This window comes from Triticum aestivum, chromosome 2A (genome assembly GCF_018294505.1).
Source record: "Triticum aestivum cultivar Chinese Spring chromosome 2A, IWGSC CS RefSeq v2.1, whole genome shotgun sequence".
NCBI classification, from domain to species: Eukaryota; Viridiplantae; Streptophyta; class Magnoliopsida; order Poales; family Poaceae; genus Triticum; species Triticum aestivum.
Window position 1 is genome coordinate 492,831,384 of NC_057797.1, and position 19,883 is coordinate 492,851,266.

Genomic DNA, 19,883 nt, shown 5'->3' on the forward strand with positions numbered 1-19,883 from the left:
TTTGTGAAATGCGCCTCCACTTAAAACAGCGCGGGCCAGCTTGGGGTCATTGACAGTGGGTCCCTTGGGCCCATTGGTCAGGTTTGACCAGTCGCCCGCGCTCTTCTTTCTCCCCTGGCCGAGGCGAGGCGGTGCTCCGGCGATCGCCGCCATTGAACGGCGACTCCCTGCAGGGTTCTGAGGGCGGGGATGGATCCGCCAGTCTGGGGCGGTCCTCCCGGTAGTTGCTAGGTTGGCAGGGATGGTGGGAGTCGCCGGCGGCGAGCTCCGTGGCGGGGATGGCTTCAGGTGGATTTGGGGGTCGGGGCTATGGTGGTTCCCGATCGCGTTTGAGGGGCTGAGTGGCTCCGCGAGGTTGAAGGGAGGAGGATGGTGGCATTGGAAGGGTAGGGGAGGCTCTGCTCACGACGAATTGAACTAGAGCGCGGCCGTGGCCGAACTGGCCGGAGATGAGGAAGACGGCCTTCCTTCGTCGTTAGCTGGCTAAGGGGCACTAGGAGGATGGCATGAGGTTGCCTGAGGGATTGGACGCGTTCGGGGGTCCCTATTTATAGTGTGGCTAGGTCGGTTCCGTGGCCGTGGATAGGGTCGCCGGCGAACCACCGTTCTCTTTGCAGTAGGACGACTGGTGGAGGCTAGCGGGTTGGGAGGGTGAGCGAATGAGGATGGCCTGCTCACGAGGGCAGCTTGCGAATGGAGGAGGCTCGGGCGGCGCCGTCCGTGGCAGGAGCCTGCTGCGGCCGGCTGCTAGCTGCCATGGCCGACTTGACGGCGGCGCTGTGGGGCTCCAGGGGTGGCCTGGAGGTCTCTGGTGAACGGGCGAGGCTGGGGCGCTGCCTTGCGGGCGGGCAAAGGTCAGGGGCCAGACGCGGCGACTCGGTGCGCGCGCGTGCAAAACGTGCGCTCTGGGCGCGCCCAGTGCACGCAAGTAGTTAGGAGCTTAGTGGACAAGGTTGTGGGGCCATAGGATTAAGTTCACAATGCAAACTAAAAGCCATGCCAAAACTGGCTATGCACACAGGGTGTTTGATAGAATGCCAAGGGCATCTAGGTGATGAAGAGGTTGGCAAGGTTAGTTTGGCAAAAACAGAAACTTGTTAGTGCAAGTTTTTGAGAAAATCAAATCTAGACAGGAAGAAAAGGGTATTATTGCAGGGACTAAAAATATTCCAATGGACCCAATCTCCTGGAGTTAAGGGTTTGGTAGGGTGTACTACAAGCAGGAGAAAGCTCATGGTCACTAGAGCAAAAATAATTAGGGATGCAGTAGAAAACACCCAACTGGGCCAGAGAGCAAAAGAGGATGATTTGCTCAAAATTTTCAAAGAACATCAGTGGGTTAATGCATGAAGTTGAATAATATACTACTACTAACATCGCATAATTTTGGTGGAGGCTTTAAAGAAATATTTAACTAGGTTGTAGTGCAATTCTATCAACTGGACCAGTTTTGCAGACTTGGGGTAGAGCTCAAAATATCCAATGAATAAAAGATATTTTTACATCAAAGTGATTTAAAAACATCACATGGCATCCCCAAATTGTTGTGAGAATTTTAAAGAATTTTCTGAAAGGGTTGTAGTGCAAATTGAGCCCTGAAACTTAAGAAAAATCATTTTCAAAGAATGAAGCTCAGGGAAAACAATTATGCAAATAAATCCACTGATAAAATGAATGTTTTCTTGAGAGGGTTTACAAGTCCAACAATACATTTGGAAAGTTTCCACCTGGTAGAAACTCCATAATATCAAAGAAAAGAGTGGTTCTGAAATCAAAGAAAATCCAGAAAATGGAAAATTTATTTTCCTGGCAAAAAGTTTAGCAAACAAATCCTGTCCAAATTTTTGGGGTGTCACAAATAGTCTTGATCTCGCGGGTGTGAGATTGCTGAGTCCTCGTGACTCACGGATACTTCCAAACAGTTGCAGGTGCCGAGGATACCAGTGCAGGTGATGCTACCGAACTCAAGTGGGAGTTCGATGAGGATCTGGGTCGTTATTATGTTTCTTTTCCGGATGATCAGTAGTGGAGCCAAGTTGGGACGATCAGGGATCTAGCATTTGGGGTTTTCTTCCTTTATTTTGGTTCCATAGTCGGACCTTTGATTGTACTTTGGATGATGTATGAATTATTGATGTATTGTGTGAATTGGCGATTGTAAGCCAACTCTTTATCCCTTTCTATTCAGTACATGGGACTGTGTGAAGATTACCCCTCTTGCGACAAACCTACCATGCGTCTATGCCTCTAAGTCGTGCCCTGACACGTGGGAAATATAGCTGCATTGTGGGTGTTACAAGTTGGTATCAGAGCCATCCCCGACTTAGGAGCCCCCTGCTTGATCGAATCGCTGACGTTCTTTAGTCTAGAACAAAATGTTTTGAGTCTTAAGATTATATATATCGGAGAGTAGGATTCTTTTTACTCCTCAGTCCCTTCGTCGCTCTGGTGAGGCCTCCTGACATAGAAGTTAACTCTTCTCTCCTCAAATTTCACGATTTTTTTACGATCACATGGGTATCTTGGAATCGTTCCGATAGTCTTGTGACGAGAACATTGTTCTTGGTGCCTCCTGACATTTAGGGGTTGTGGCAGTGCCCCAGGGAGTTGAGCTCCGAGGTGTTGTCGTCACAATTTTATCGTTGCTGTTATGGAATACCTGAGTTCGTCGACATCAAAAATCTCTTTTATGCAGTTGTTGGTGAGATAACCTCGATGCCACCCAGTACTGGGGAGGGAGTTCGGGAGTATTGCCATAACTCGTATAACGGATGCTTTTCAAAGGTCGAGGTACATGATTTCCGAAGGTTTCTTGGTTATGTGTTGAAGGATGGATACAACTGGATGTAGGAATTGTTAGTTTAGGTGAGATATTATGCTTCCCCTGTATCCTCGACACTTGATTGCATAACCAGAAAGTTTCGGGAGTTTTATAGGTGGGAATTCAAGTAGCTCTATGATACGTCCATTTTGCATCATGCTTTTATATCGATATTTATTGCATTATGGGCTGTTATTACACATTATGTCACAATACTTATGCCTATTCTCTCTTATTTTATAAGGTTTACATGAAGAGGGAGAATGCCGGCAGCTGGGATTCTGGCTGGAAAAGGATCAAATATTAGAGATCTATTATGCACTGCTCCAAAAGTCCTGAAACTCTAGGAAGACATTTTCAGAAAATATGAAAAATACTCAGCGGAAGAGACTCACCAGGGGGGCCACACCCTGCCCACGAGGGTGGGGGGCGCGCCCTACCCCCTGGGCGCGCCCCCTACCTCGTGGCCCCCCTGGTGGCCCTCCGGTGGCCATCTTCTGCTATATGAAGTCTTTCAATGCGAAAAAAATAACAAGCCATCTTCTCGGATGAAACTCCGCCGCCACGAGGCGGAACCTTGGCGGAACCAATCTAGAGCTCTGGCAGAGCTGTTCTGCCGGGTAAACAACCCTCCCGGAGGGGGAAATCATCGCCATCGTCATCACCAACGCTCCTCTCATCGGGAGAGGGCAATCTCCATCAACATCTTCATCAGCACCATCTCCTCTCAAAACCCTAGTTCATCTCTTGTATCCAATTCTTGTCTCCAAGTCCGGGATTGGTGCTAGTAGGTTGCTAGTAGTGTTAATTACTCCTTGTAGTTGATGCTAGTTGGTTTAATTGGTGGAAGATCATATGTTCAGATCCTATATGCATATTAATACCCCTCTGATTATGAACATTTTTATGCTTTGTGAGTAGTTACGTTTGTTCCTGAGGACATGGGAGAAGTCTTGCTATTAGTAGTCATGTGAATTTGGTATTCATTCGATATTTTGATGGGATGTATGTTGTCTCTCCTCTAGTGGTGTTATGTGAACGTCGACTACGTGACACTTCACCATTATTTGGGCCTAGAGGAAGGCATTGGGAAGTAATAAGTAGATGATGGGTTGCTAGAGTGACAGAAGCTTAAACCCTAGTTTATGTGTTGCTTCGTAAGGGGCTGATCTGGATCCATATGTTTCATGCTATGGTTAGGTTTACCTTAATACTTTTGTTGTAGTTGCAGATGCTTGCAGTAGAGGTTAATCATAAGTGGGATGCTTGTCCAAGTAAGGGCAGTACCCAAGCACCAGTCCGCCCACATACAAAATTATCAAAGTACCGAACGCGAATCATATGAGCGTGATGAAAACTAGCTTGAAGATATTCCCATGTGTCCTCCGGAGCGCTTTTTCTATATAAGAGTTTGTCTAGGCTTGTCCTTTGCTACAAAAAGGATTGGGCCACCTTTCTGCACTTTATTTACTTTTGTTACTTGTTGCTCGTTACAAACTATCCTATCACAAAACTATCTGTTACCACTTATTTCAGTACTTGCAGAGAATACCTTGCTGGAAACCGCTTATCATTTCTTTCTGCTCCTCGTTGGGTTCGACACTCTTACTTATCGAAAGGACTACGATAGATCCCCTATACTTGTGGGTCATCAAGACTCTTTTCTGGCGCCGTTGCCGGGGAGTGAAGCACCTTTGGTAGGTGGAATTTGGTAAGGAAAAAATTATGTAATGTGCTGAAATTTACTGTCACTTGTTACTATGGAAAGTAATCCTCCGAGGGGCTTGTTCGGGGCATCTTCACCCCAACCAGTAGAGCAAAGAGTTGCTCCTCAACCTACTGAACCTACTGAAAATGAAAATGTCTGCTTTGAAATTCCTTCGGGTATGATAGAGAAACTGCTAGCTAATCCTTTTTTAGGAGATGGAACAAAACATCCCGATGAGCATCTAATATATGTGGATGAAGTTTGTGGATTATTTAAGCTTGCAGGTGTACCCGGAGATGTTGTTAAGAAGAAAGTCTTCCCTTTATCTTTGAAGGTAGATGCATCGACATGGTATGAGCTATGTGATGATATGGGGTCTTGGAATTACAAACGATTGAAATTGGAATTTCATCAGAAGTTTTATCCTATGCACCATGTTCCTCGTGATCATAATTATATATATAATTTTTGGCCTCACGAAGGAGAAAGCATCGCTCAAGCTTGGGGGAGGCTTAAATCAATGTTACATTCATGCCCCAATTATGAGCTCTCAAGAGAAATGATTATTCAAAATTTTTATGCTCGGCTTTCTGATAGCAATCGCACCATGCTTGATTCTTCTTGTGCTGGCTCTTTTATGATGAAGACTATTGAATTCAAATGGGATTTATTGGAAAGAATTAAATGCAACTCTGAAGATTGGGACCTCGACAAAGGTAAGGAGTCAGGTATGACACCTAGTTTTGATTGTGTTAAATCTTTTATGGATACCGATGTTTGCCGTAAATTTAGCACTAAATATGGACTTGACTCTGAGATAGTAGCTTCTTTCTGTGAATCTTTTGCTACTTATGTTGATCTCCCCAAGGAGAAGTGGTTTAGATATCATCCTCCCATAGAAGTAAAAATAGCTGCACCTATTAAAGTTGAAGAAAAGATTGTCACTTATAATGGTCCTATTGTTCCTACTGCATATGTTGAGAAACCACCTTTCCCTATTAAGATAAAGGATCATGCTAAAGCTTCTACTGTGGTTTGTAAAAGCAATATTAAAACTTATACACCTCATGAGGAAATTAAAGTTGAACCTGATATTGCTATTGTTAAAGATCTCTTGTCTGATAATATTGATGGGCAGGTCATTCATTTCCTTGATGAAACTGCTAGAATTGCTAAACCTTGTGCTAAAGATAAAAACAGACCAGTGGTAGGCATGCCTGTTATTTCTGTTAAAATAGGAGATCATTGTTATCATGGCTTATGTGATATGGGTGCTAGTGCTAGTGCAATACCTTATTCCTTATACAAAGAAATTATGCATGATATTGCACCTGCTGAGATAGAAGATATTGATGTCACAATTAAACTTGCCAATAGAGATACTATTTCACCAATGGGAATTGTTAGAGATGTTGAAGTCTTGTATGGGAAAACTAAATATCCTGCTGATTTTCTTGTTCTTGGTTCCCCACAAGATAGCTTTTGTCCCATTATATTTGGTAGACCCTTCCTGAACATTGTTAATGCTAGTATAGATTGCAAAAGGGATGTTATTACTATCGGTTTAGATGATATGACTCATGAATTTAATTTTTCTAAATTTAGTAGACAACACCATGAAGAAGAATTGCCTAGTAAGGATGAAATTATTGGTCTTGCTTCTATTGCCGTACCTCCTAGTGATCCTTTAGAACAATATTTGCTAGACCATGAAAATGATATGTTTATGATTGAAAGAAGGGAAATAGACGAAGTATTCTTTAAACAGGAACCTATTCTAAAAAACAATTTTCCTGTTGAAATCCTAGGGGATCCTCCTCCACCCAAGGGTGATCCCGTGTTTGAGCTTAAACCGTTACCTAACACTCTTAAATATGCTTATCTTGATGAGAAAAAGATATATCCTGTTATTATTAGTGCTAACCTTTCAGAGCATGAGGAAGAGAGATTATTGAAAACTCTGAAGAAGCACTGTGCTGCTATTGGGTATACTCTTGATGATCTTAAGGGCATTAGTCCCACTCTATGTCAACATAAAATTAATTTGGAAGAAGATGCTAAACCAGTTCGTGATCATCAATGATAGCTGAATCCTAAAATCAAAGAAGTGGTAAGAAAGGAAATACTAAAGCTCCTTGAGGCAGGTATAATTTATCCCGTTGCTGATAGTCAGTGGGTAAGTCTTGTCCATTGTGTCCCTAAGAAGGGTGGTATTACTGTTGTTCCTAATGATAAAGATGAATTGATTCCTCAAAGAATTATTACAGGTTATAGGATTGCAATTGATTTCCGCAAATTAAATAAGGCTACTAAAAAGGATCATTACCCCTTACCTTTTATCGATCAAATGCTAGAAAGATTATCCAAACATACACATTTTTACTTTCTAGATGGTTATTCTGGTTTCTCTCAAATACCTGTGTTAGCCAAAGATCAATCAAAGACTACTTTTACTTGCCCTTTTGGTACTTTTGCTTATAGACGTATGCCTTTTGGTCTATGTAATGCACCCGCTACCTTTCAAAGATGCATGATGGCTATATTCTCTGACTTTTGTGAAAAGATTTGTGTGGTTTTCATGGGCGATTTTTCCGTCTATGGATCTTCTTTTGATGATTGCTTGAGCAACCTTGATCGAGTTTTGCAGAGATGTGAAGAAACTAATATTGTCTTGAATTGGGAAAAGTGCCACTTTATGGTTAATGAAGGTATTGTATTGGGGCATAAAGTTTCTGAAAGAGGTATTGAAGTTGATAAAGCCAAAGTTGATGCTATTGAGAAGATGCCATGTCCCAAGGACATCAAAACTATAAGAAGTTTCCTTGGTCATGCCGGATTTTATAGGAGGTTCATTAAGGACTTCTCAAAAATTTCTCGGCCTCTTACTAATTTATTACAAAAAGATATACCATTTGTTTTTGATTATGATTGTGTAGAAGCATTTGAAATACTTCAGAAAGCATTGATCTCTGCACCTATTGTTCAGCCACCTGATTGGAATTTACCCTTTGAAATTATGTGTGATGCTAGTGATTATGCTGTAGGTGTTGTTCTAGGACAAAGAGTTGATAAGAAATTAAATGTTATTCAATATGCTAGTAAAACCCTAGACAATGCTCAAAGAAATTATGCTACTACTGAAAAAGAGTTCTTAGCGGTTGTATTTGCTTGTGATAAGTTCAGACCTTATATTTTTGATTCTAAAGTAACTATTCACACTGATCATGCTGCTATTAAATATCTTATGGAAAAGAAAGATGCTAAACCTAGACTTATTAGATGGGTTCTCTTGCTACAAGAATTTGATTTGCATATTGTTGATAGAAAGGGAGCTGAGAACCCCGTTGCAGACAACTTGTCTAGGTTAGAAAATGTGCTTGATGACCCACTTCCTATTGATGTTCCTATTGATGATAGCTTTCCTGATGAGCAATTAAATGTCATAAATACTTCTCATACTGCTCCATGGTATGCTGATTATGCTAATTACATTGTTGCTAAGTTTATACCACCTAGTTTCACATACCAACAAAAGAAAAAGTTCTTCTATGATTTGAGACATTACTTTTGGGATGACCCACATCTTTATAAAGAAGGAGTAGATGGTGTTATTAGAAGTTGTGTACTTGAGCATGAACAGGAACAAATCCTACGCAAGTGTCACTCCGAAGCTTATGGAGGACACCATGCTGGAGATAGAACTGCACATAAGGTATTGCAATATGGTTTTTATTGGCCTACTCTCTTCAAGGATGCCCGTAAGTTTGTCTTATCTTGTGATGAATGTCAAAGAATTGGTAATATTAGTAGACGTCAAGAAATGCCTATGAATTATTCACTCGTAATTGAACCATTTAATGTTTGGGGCTTTGACTATATGGGACCCTTTCCTTCCTCTAATGGATATACACATATTTTAGTTGCTGTTGATTACGTTACTAAGTGGGTAGAAGCTATTCCAACTAGTAGTGCTGATCATAACACTTCTATTAAAATGCTTAAAGAACTTATTTTTCCAAGATTTGGAGTCCCTAGATATTTAATGACTGGTGGTGGTTCACATTTTATTCATGGTGCTTTCCGTAAAATGCTTGCTAAATATGATGTTAACCATAGAATTGCATCTCCTTATCAACCTCAGTCTAGTGGTCAAGTAGAATTGAGTAATAGAGAACTCAAATTAATTTTGCAAAAGACTGTTAATAGATCTAGAAAGAATTGGTCCAAGAAACTTGATGATGCATTATGGGCATATAGAACTGCATATAACAATCCTATGGGTATGTCTCCGTCTAAAATGGTTTATGGAAAAGCATGTCACTTACCTCTCGAACTAGAGCACAAGGCATATTGGGCCATTAAAGAACTCAATTATGATTTCAAACTTGCCAGTGAGAAGAGGTTATTTGATATTAGATCACTTGATGAATGGAGAACCCAAGCCTATGAAAATGCCAAGTTGTTTAAAGAAAAAGTTAAAAGATGGCATGACAAAAGAATACAAAAGTGTGAGTTTAATGTAGGTGATTATGTATTGCTATACAACTCTCGTTTAAGATTTTTTGCAGGAAAACTTCTCTCTAAATGGGAAGGTCCTTACGTTATCGAGGAGGTCTATCATTCCGGTGCCATAAAAATCAACAACTTTGAAGGCACAAATCCGAAGGTGGTGAACGGTCAAAGAATCAAACATTATATCTCAGGTAATCCCATAAATGTTGAAACCAATGTTATTGAAACCGTAACCCCGGAGGAATACATAAGGGACACTTTCCGGAACGTTTCAGCCTCCGAAAAGGAATAGGTATGTGGTACGGTAGGTAAACCGACTCCAAAACAGTTTTTTAGGCAATATTTCTCCGTTTTGGAATATTTAGAAAAATAGAAAAATAAGTAGCAGTCTGGGAAGGACACGAGGGCTCCACGAGGGTGGAGGGCGCGCCCCCTACCTCGTGGGCACCTTGTGTGCTCTCTGGACTCCGTTTTCGTACACGACATGTATTTTGGTCGGTAAAAAATCATTATATAATCTGCCGAAGGTTTTGACTCCCGTATCACGCAAAAATCTCATGTTTTTGTTTTGAGCTGTTTTCCTGACAGATCCATGTCGTCATGTCGTCTTCAAGCGCCCCCAAGGACCAGTTCTTCGAGAAGGTCATCAACCCCTACCTCGCAGAAGTGCTGCAACACCCTCAAACCATTGACATGCGTGAGGGGCTGTTGCACATCCGTGATGCTCAGGGACCAAGGAAGACCGGAAGCACGGAGGCAAGGCTCGAGGCCTTGGAGCAAGAAGTTTTCAAGTGTCAGGAGATGGTGGAGCATGGACTCAATTCCAATCACATCATGATCATGGAGTTCACCAACAACCACAAGTTGGATGTCAAGGACATTGGGGAGGCGATCTTCAAGCTTCATGAGAAAAATGAGCACCTCCAAGCCCAAATCTATGACCTGCAAAATCAAAACTATGCGTATGAATATATATTCAAGAGGATGAGTTTGGCTGCAGATTTGAGGTTCCAGGAGACTCGGTCATCCTTCTATGATGGTGAGCCTATGCCTTGGAAGAAGGACGACAAGCCTATGCCATCAACAAAATCACCACCGTCTCCACCAACAAAGAAGAATTGAGTATCTGGTATGGGCACTCCCCTTGGCAACTGCCAAGATTGGGGGAGTTCCCCGGTCTCATATCACCATCACTTTTATCTTTACCGTTTTTCTTAGTTCTATCCTTTTGGTAATATCTTGATCTAGTAGAATAAAAGTTCTTAGTATGATCTAGTTGTGAGTTTTGCTTTATAATCCTTCTATGTAATCGAGTCCGTGAGCTATATAATAAAGATTAGTGTTGAGTCAAGGGCTTGATTATTTTTCCATGATCCTGAGGGAATAAAAGAAAAGATAAAGAAATAAAAAGAAACAAAGAGATCATATGAGTCTTATGGAGAGTAATGAGCTCACATAGAAAAAGTATGATGAATAAAAGGTGTTGAGGGTTGACAAACATAGTTTTGGTCATCGTTGCAATTAATAGGAAGTAATAAAGAAAGAGAGGTCTTCACATATAGATATACTATATTGGACATCTTTTGTGATCGTGAGTTGTCATCGGTGCAAGCAATAAATTTTTTTCCCTAAATATGTATGACTTATTAGTGTGGGAGAAAATAAACTTTATCCAATCGTGTGATATGGAAGAAATAAAAGCGACAAACTGTATAATAAAGGTCCATATCACAAGTGGCAATATAAAATGACGTTCTTTCGCATTAAGATTTTGTGCATACAACCATAAAAGTGCATGACAACCTCTGCTTCCCTATGCGAAGGGCTTATCTTTTACTTTTATCTCCTACATTGCATAAGAGTCATGGTGATCTTCACCCTTCATTTTTACATTTTATCCTTTGGCAAGCACATTATGTTGAAAAGATCCTGGTATATATGGCTAATTGGATGTGAGTTTTCATGAACTATTACTGTTGACATTACCCTTGAGGTAAAACGTTGGGAGGCAAAAACTATAAGCCCCTATCTTTCTCTATGTCCGATTAAAACTCCATAGCCATAAGTATTGCGTGAGTGTCAGCAATTGTGAAAGACTATATGATAGTTGAGTATGTGGACTTGCTGAAAAGCTCTTATATATTGACTATTTCCTATGTTATGATAAATTGCAATTGCTCCAATGACTGAGATTATAGTTTGTTAGTTTTCAATGAGGTTTACTATTCATACTTGAAATTGTGATCGAATTATTACTCTAGCATAACAAATCACATGACAAGAATTATATAAGTTGTTGTTCTAAGAATGATCATGATGCCCTCATGTCCGTATTTTATTTTTTTATTGACACCTCTATCTTTAAACATGTGGACATATTTTTCAATTTTGGCTTTTCGCTTGAGGACAAGCGAGGTCTAATCTTGGGGGAGTTGATACGTCCATTTTGCATCATGCTTTTATATCGATATTTATTGCATTATGGGCTGTTATTACACATTATGTCATGATACATATGCCTATTCTCTCTTATTTTATAAGGTTTACATGAAGAGGGAGAATGCCGACAGCTGGGATTCTGGGCTGGAAAAGGAGCAAATATTCGAGACCTATTCTGCACAGCTGCAAAAGTCCTGAAACTCCACGGAAGACGTTTTCAGAATATATAAAAAATACTCAGCGGAAGAGATTCACCAGGGGGGCCACACCCTGCCCACGAGGGTGGGGGGCGCGCCCTACCCCCTGGGCGCGCCCCTACCTCGTGGGCCCCCTGGTGGCCCTCCGGTGGCCATCTTCTGCTATATGAAGTCTTTCAATGGGAAAAAAATAACAAGCCATCTTCTTAGACGAAACTCCGCCGCCACGAGGCGGAACCTTGGCGGAACCAATCTAGGGCTCTGGCAGAGCTGTTCTGCCGGGGAAACTTCCGTCCCGCAGGGGGAAATCATCGCCATCGTCATCACCAACACTCCTCTCATCGGGAGAGGGCAATCTCCATCAACATCTTCATCAGCACCATCTCCTCTCAAAACCCTAGTTCATCTCTTGTATCCAATTCTTTTCTCCAAGTCCGGGATTGGTGCTAGTAGGTTGCTAGTAGTGTTAATTACTCCTTGTAGTTGATGCTAGTTGGTTTAATTGGTGGAAGATCATATGTTCAGATCCTATATGCATATTAATACCCCTCTGATTATGAACATGTTTATGCTTTGTGAGTAGTTACGTTTGTTCCTGAGGACATGGGAGAAGTCTTGCTATTAGTACTCATGTGAATTTGGTATTCTTTCGATATTCTGATGAGATGTAAGTTGTCTCTCCTCTAGTGGTGTTATGTGAACGTCAACTACATGACACTTCACCATTATTTGGGCCTAGAGGAAGACATTGGGAAGTAATAAGTAGATGATGGGTTGCTAGAGTGACAGAAGCTTAAACCCTAGTTTATGCGTTGCTTCGTAATGGTCTGATTTGGATCCATTTTTTTCATGCTATGGTTAGGTTTACCTTAATACTTTTGTTGCAGTTGCGGATCCTTGCAATAGAGGTTAATCATAAGTGGGATGCTTTTCCAAGTAAGGGCAGTACCCAAGTACCGGTCTACCCACATACCAAATTATCAAAGTACAGAACGCGAATCATATGAGCGTGCTGAAAACTAGCTTGAAGATATTCCGATGTGTCCTCGGGAGCGCTTTTCTCTATATAAGAGTTTGTCCAGGCTTGTCCTTTGCTACAAAAAGGATTGGGCCACCTTGCTGCACATTATTTACTTTTGTTACTTGTTGCTCGTTACAAACTATCCTATCACAAAACTATCTATTACCACTTATTTCAGTACTTGCAGAGAATACCTTGCTCGAAACCTCTTATCATTTCCTTCTGCTCCTCGTTGGGTTCGACACTCTTACTTATCGAAAGGACTATGATAGATCCCCTATAATTGTGTGTCATCACTCTAGTATTTCTTCCAAGCAGATATTTGGTTTGTGATTGGGTAATCCTTACCACTTATTTGTTCATATCCATACCTTGTTGATTTATTCATCTACCTTTCTCTAAGTGGTTTCTCAACCTAATGGATGTGTGATGATTTACTTTGGAATTTATTTGTTCATCCTTGTTCGAATGTTTGTTGTGAGACTATATGTTGCAATTTCATTCCATTGATTCAGCTTGAATATCTGTCTTTCGAAATTCTAACGGATGTCACCCTCTTCAGGATGGCTCCTCCAACACGTCAGAATCCGCCACCACCTCCACTAGTAGAAAAGGGGGCTTTGGTCCAGGCTGGGTAAGCCCATTAGTCCCGGTTCAGTCTAGAACCGGGACCAATGGGTGCATTTATCCCGGTTCGTGCGGCTAAGGCATTAGTCCCGGTTCACCTGGGCCCTTTAGTCCCGGTTCGTGCCATGAACCGGGACAAAAGGGTGCGATGCCCATTAGTCCCGGTTGGTCGCACCAACCGGTACTAAGGGTTAGACCTTTAGTCCCGGTTGGTGCCACCAACTGGGACTAATGGGCTTTGAGGCATTAGTACCGGTTCATGGCACGAACCGGTACTAAAGGTCCCATTTTCAAACTCCCCCCCTGTGGACCGCCTTTTCAGTTTAGAAAAAACAAAACAAAATGATGGAAATGTCAAAAAATAAAATAAAATAAGTTTCCCATGTGATATGTGGTCTAGTTGTTGGGAAAATTTACAAATATGAATTTCAAATTTATTTACAAAATCTCTCTGGAATTTGTAAAATGGGCATAACTTTTGCATACGAACTCAGATTAAAAAGTTTTTTATATGAAAAATCATCTACTCGAAAAGTTACATCCGATGGAGACCGCCTATGTCCTGTTTGCAAATTTGTAGAATCCTTAGATTCCAAAAGGAAAAAAAGTTATGCTCAAATTTCAGTTTTTTTAAATTTTCATTAAATCTGGTCAAACTATGGTCAAACTACTTATTCAAGAAGTATTAGTGTTACTAAATAATTATTCAAGAATATTAGTGTTATTAAATAATTATTTCAGTTTTTTTGAATTTTGGTCAAATCTGGTCAAACTGTGGTCAAACAATGGTCAAACTACTTATGCAAGAAATATTAGTGTTACTAAAAAATTATTGTTTTTTAGAACAATAGTTTCAAACTCAAACAGTGAAATGTGTGACTTCATGCTCAAGCTAAACTCCTGAGGGTTAATAGGATTGACATCTTACTATTGTCAGGAAAACAACGAGTGCAGACTTGGAAATGAGGGAGAATAGAACCCGGAAGTTAAGCGTGCTCAGGCTGGGGGAGTGGGAGGATGGGTGACCGTCTGGGAAGTTAGATGATTTGGAATGATGAGGGGTGATTACAGATTAAATTGAGCAGTGATGAGGGGTGATTAGAGATTAGAGGTTAAAATAATTCAGAAATTTGAAAATAAAAAAATTACAAAAAAAATCAGGAAATTTCCTTTAGTACCGGTTGGTGTTACCAACCGGGACTAAAGGTGGACCGGCCATGTGGAGGGCCTTTAGTCCCGGTTCTGGTTTGAACCGGGACTAAAGGGTCAGGGCATTAGTACCGACCCTTTAGTCCCGGTTCAGGAACCGGGACTAAAGGCCCTTACGAACCAGGACAACAGGCCCTTTTTCTACCAGTGCTCCACCTCCAGAGGTATGTCAAGCTATCATGGCAGCCACTAACGCCAACACTCAGATGCTTTTGCAACTCTTGCAAGAGTGGAACCAAGGGCAGGGCAACCAAGGAAATCAAGGCCAAGGCCACAATTAGCCTCAGTTTGCTACCCTCAACCAGTTCCTCGCAAACTTGCCAAAGTCCTTCAGCAAATGTGTTGAGGCCACACACGCCGCCGACTGACTCGTGGACATCTGCAAACATTTTGAATGTAGCAATGTCAGACCTGAGGACTTTGTCAAGTTTGCTTCGTTTCAACTCAAGGACCAAGCTGCTGAGTGGTATCAACAATACAGAGATTCCAGAGGAGGTCGTTTGATTACCTGGGATGATTTCCACCGAGATTTCAAAGCTCATCACATCCCACCAAGTGTGGCTGAGAGCAAGCGTGAGGAGTTCTACAATCTCAAGCAAGGCAGCATGTCTATGTATCAATACAATATCCAGTTTCAGAAACTTGCTCGCTTCGCTAAACAAGATGTTCCTGATGAAAAGAGTATGATCTATCAATTCAGAGGTGTCCTCAGAGAGGATTTGTAGTTAGCTCTCGTGCTTCTTGAGCCGACTAAGTTCGATCAATTCTATAACATGGCACTAAAGCAAGAAGCTGATCAGCTCAAGTGTGGGGCATCTAAGAAGAGAGTCAGGGATGCAGTTCAATCTTCTTCTTCATCACAAGTGGCAGCTAAGCAACATAAGTTTTGGCTGCCTCCTCCTCCGTTTCATCAGCCCTACCAGCAGAAGAGTAAATGTGGCAATGGATCTTCCAACCGACCCAACCTAGGCTATTAGAACAAAGCTTAGTCTCAAACTCCAAGGTCAAGTGCTCCTTATCATCGTCCGCTCTCAGAGGTTACTTGCAACAAGTGTCAGCAGAAAGGGCACTATGCAAATAAGTGCTTCAACCAAAGGCTCCTTCCGCCTCCTCCTCTTGTGAGATCTTCCAGCAATGCAGTGGTCAAGCATAATCCCAAGCATGCTAAGGTGAACATGATGAACGCAGCTCAGGTAGAGGATTCTTCAGAAGTGATCATGGGTAACCTTCTAGTTAACTCCTTTCCTGCAAAAGTATTGTTTGATACTAGTGCATCGCTTTCTTTCATTTCAAGACCTTTTGTTGCCAAGCATGAGTTTGTGACCAAAAAGATTCCTTTCCCATTGAAGATTGTGTCCCCGGGTAAGCAAATGGCATCTAATAATTGCGTCCCGGATGTGTCTATCGAGATGGGTAACTATAAATTTCTGTCTTCTCCAATTGTTCTTGGTGACTCGGATATTAATCTAATTCTCGGCATGGACTGGCTATCTAAGCACAAGGCTCAGCTTGATTGTGCTGCTAGGCAGATTCAATTGACACACTCTTCTGAGGATGTGATCATCTATGCCGCTCGTGATGAAACCATTCGACTATTTTCTCTCAATGAGAAAGGCGAGTTGAATGCCATCTCTCAGATTCCAGTCGTTTGTGAGTACCAAGATGTCTTTCCAGAAGAGCTTCCGGGAATGCCTCCTCACCGGCCAGTTGAATTTGTTATCGATCTTGAGCCTGGCACGGAACCTGTTTGCAAGTGTCCTTACAAGCTTGGACCAGAGGAGTTGAAGGAGTTGAAGAAACAACTCGATGAACAAGAGCGTATGGGTCTGATCAGACCGAGTTCATCTCCATGGGGTTGTGGTGTCCTTTTTGTCAAGAAGAAGGATGGAACGGAACGACTCTATGTCGACTACCATCCGTTGAACAAGAAGACAATAAAGAACAAGTATCCACTTCCCAACATCAATGAGCTATTCGAGTAACTTAAAGGGGCCAAAGTATTCTCCAAGCTTGACCTCCGTATGGGTTATCATCAGATTCGCATTCGTAAACAAGATATCCCCAAGACAACATTCAGAACAAGCTATGGTTCGGATGAATATATTGTCATGTCTTTCGGCCTTGTCTATGCTCCTCCAATGTTCTCTCGCATGATGAACTTCATCTTTAATCCTTACACAAATGATTTCGTCCTGGTGTATCTCGATGATATCTTGGTTCTTTCCAAGAATATGGAGGACCATGCCAAGCATTTGAGATTGGTGCTTGACAAACTCACAAAGCATCAATTCTATGCAAAGTTTTCCAAGCGTGAGTTCTGTCTTGACGAAGTTCTTTACCTTGGTCATATCATCTCTGCTAAGGGCATCACTGTTAATCCCGAGAAGGTGTCTACAATTGTGAATTGAGAACCTCCTCAGAATGTCAAGCAGCTCCGCAGTTTTCTTGGGCTTGCAAGTTATTGTCGAAGATTCGTTGAGAATTTCTCTAAGATTGCAAAGCCTCTTTCCAATCTTCTTCAGAAGCATTTCAAGTATGTCTAGACGCCTGAATGTGACGTTGCTTTCAACACCCTCAAAGAGAAGCTGGTCACAGCTCCTGTCTTGACTCCTCCTGACGAATCCAAGCCATTTGAAGTTTTCTGTGATGCTTCCTTACAAGGTCTCGATGCTGTGTTAATGCAAGAGAAGAAAGTGGTGGCTTATACCTCTCGTTAGTTGAAGCCCAACGAGAGGAACTACCCCACTTATGATCTTGAGTTGGCGGCAGTTTTTCATGCATTATTAACGTGGAGACATCTCTTGTTGGGAAGGAAAGTGGACATCTTCACATATCATAAGAGCCTCAAGTACATCTTCACTCAACCCAACCTCAACCTCAGACAGACTCGATGGGTCGAAATGATTCAAGAATACAATCCAAATATTGAATATACTCCAAGCAATGCCAATGTCATTACAGATGCTTTGAGCAGGAAGGCTTACTGCAACAGCTTAATTCACAGGCCCTTCCAACCGGACCTTTGTGAAGCTTTCCGCAAACTGAATCTCCAAGTTGTTCCTCAAGGCTTTCTTGCCAACCTCCAAGTCTCTCCTACTTTGGAAGATCAAATCCGTGAGGCACAACTCCTGGATTCCATGGTGAAGAAGGTGAAACATGGGATTGCCAAGATCCAACCCAAATACAAGTGATATCGCATTGATGACAAAGACACTCTATTCTTCTAGGACCTGTTTGTGGTTCCTAAAGATGATCTAAGGAAAGTCATTATGAATGAGGCGCACAATTCCCTTCTATCCATTCATCCTAGAAGTACGAAGGTGTACCATGACCTCAAGCAGTCGTATTGGTGGACTCGAATGAAGTGAGAAATTGCTCCATTCGTGAATGAATGTGATGTCTGCAGAAGGGTGAAAGCAGAACACCAACGGCCATTTGGTCTCCTCCAACCTCTTGCTATTCCCGAATGGAAGCTTGACCATATTGAAATGGACTTCGTTACTGGATTTCCCAAGTCCAAGCATGGAAATGATGCTATCTTCATTGTCATCAACAAGCTTACAAAAGTGGCACATTTCCTTCCAATCAAAGAATCTATCACAACAGCTCAGCTGGCAGAGCTATACACCTCCATGATTGTCTCCTTGCACGACATTACGCAATTGATATCTTCAGATCGTGGAAGCATTTTCACCTCCAAGTTCTGGGACTCCTTCCAGAAGGCCATGGGCACCAACTTTCTCTTCAGCACAGCTTTCCATCCACAAACTAGTGGCCAAGTCGAGCGAGTTAATCAAATCCTTGAAGATATGCTCAGGGCTTGTGTCATTTCCTTTGGTATGAAGTGGGAAGATTTTCTTCCGTATGCCGAGTTCTCATACAACAACAGCTGCCAAGCGAGTTCGGGCAAGGCCCCATTCGAAATCCTCTATGGCAGAAAGTGCCGTACTCTTCTCAATTGGTCAAAGACGGGTGAACACCAACTTCTTGGCAACGACTTAATCACAGAAGCTGAAGAAATGTGTAAAGTCATTTGTAAAAATCTGAAAGCCGCGCAATGGCGCCAGAAGAGTTACTATGATAGCAAGCACCATGACTTGGCTTTCGAGATCGGAGACCATGTCTACCTCCACGTCTCTCCAATGAAAGGTACTCGTAGCTTCGGTATCAAAGGGAAGCTTGCCCCTAGATACGTGGGTCCTTTCAAGATCATTGGCAAAAGAGGCGACCTCGCCTATCAACTTGAGCTTCCATCCAACTTCGCAAATGTGCATGATGTGTTTCATGTGTCATAGCTTGGAAAGTGCTTCAAGACTCATGAGTGCACCATCAACTTCGAACAGATTGATCTCCAAGAAGACCTGTCTTATCATGAGCATCCCGTTGCTATTCTTGAAGAAACCAAGCGCAAGACTCGCAACAAGTCAATCAAATTCCTGAAAGTGAAGTGGTCACACCATTCCGATCGAGAAGCCACCTGGGAGCGCAAGGATCACCTCCGTTCCGAATATCCAGAGTTCTTTCAGTCCTAGATCTCGGGACGAGATCCTCTTGTAGTGTTGGTACCTTGCCGCACGGAGCGAGGCTGTAACACCCGGGATGTAACTTGCCATATTTGTAACTCTGACTCTTGCCATTTTCGGCCTTAAGTCATGCGATTCCCTTTGTGGTTGGGTTTTGTCTTCGTTTTGCTTTTTGTTCATGTCATGCATTTCATATCATGTCATAATGTGCATCGCATTTGCATTCGTGTTCGTCTCATGCATCCGAGCATTTTCCCCATTGTCCGTTTCGCAATCCAACACTCCCACATGCACTGGCGCACCCCTCTTGTATCTTTTCGTGAGCGGGTGTTAAACGTTCTCGGAATGGACCGACATTTTCCAAGTGGCCTTGGTACACCACCGGTAGACCTCCTGTCAAATTTCGTTCCATTTGGAGGCCGTTTGATGCACCAATGGTTAACCGGGTAACTGCAAAGGCCTCTTGTGTGTTGCAGCCCAACACCCATCCAGAACAGCCCAATAACCCATCTAAACCATCTCCATGTCCTCCGTCGTCGGATCACGATTGTGTGGACGAAAACTACACCTCATTTGGACACTCCAAACTCCCTCTACCTATAAATATGGGCATCACCCCGAAATTTCGCATATGAAACGCTAGCCCCGCTCCCCTCCGCCGCCAGACACGTCCGGTCCGCACTGGACCAAAACCCGTTGCCGCACCCGCGCCAGCCGCAGTGCGCCACATGGCCTTCCACTGCCGTCTGCCGCGCCGGCCCGCTCGGCCCAGCGCGGGCCCCCGATGGCCCGTTCGCCAGGGCGCTGCCTGCCTTCCTCCGGCCGC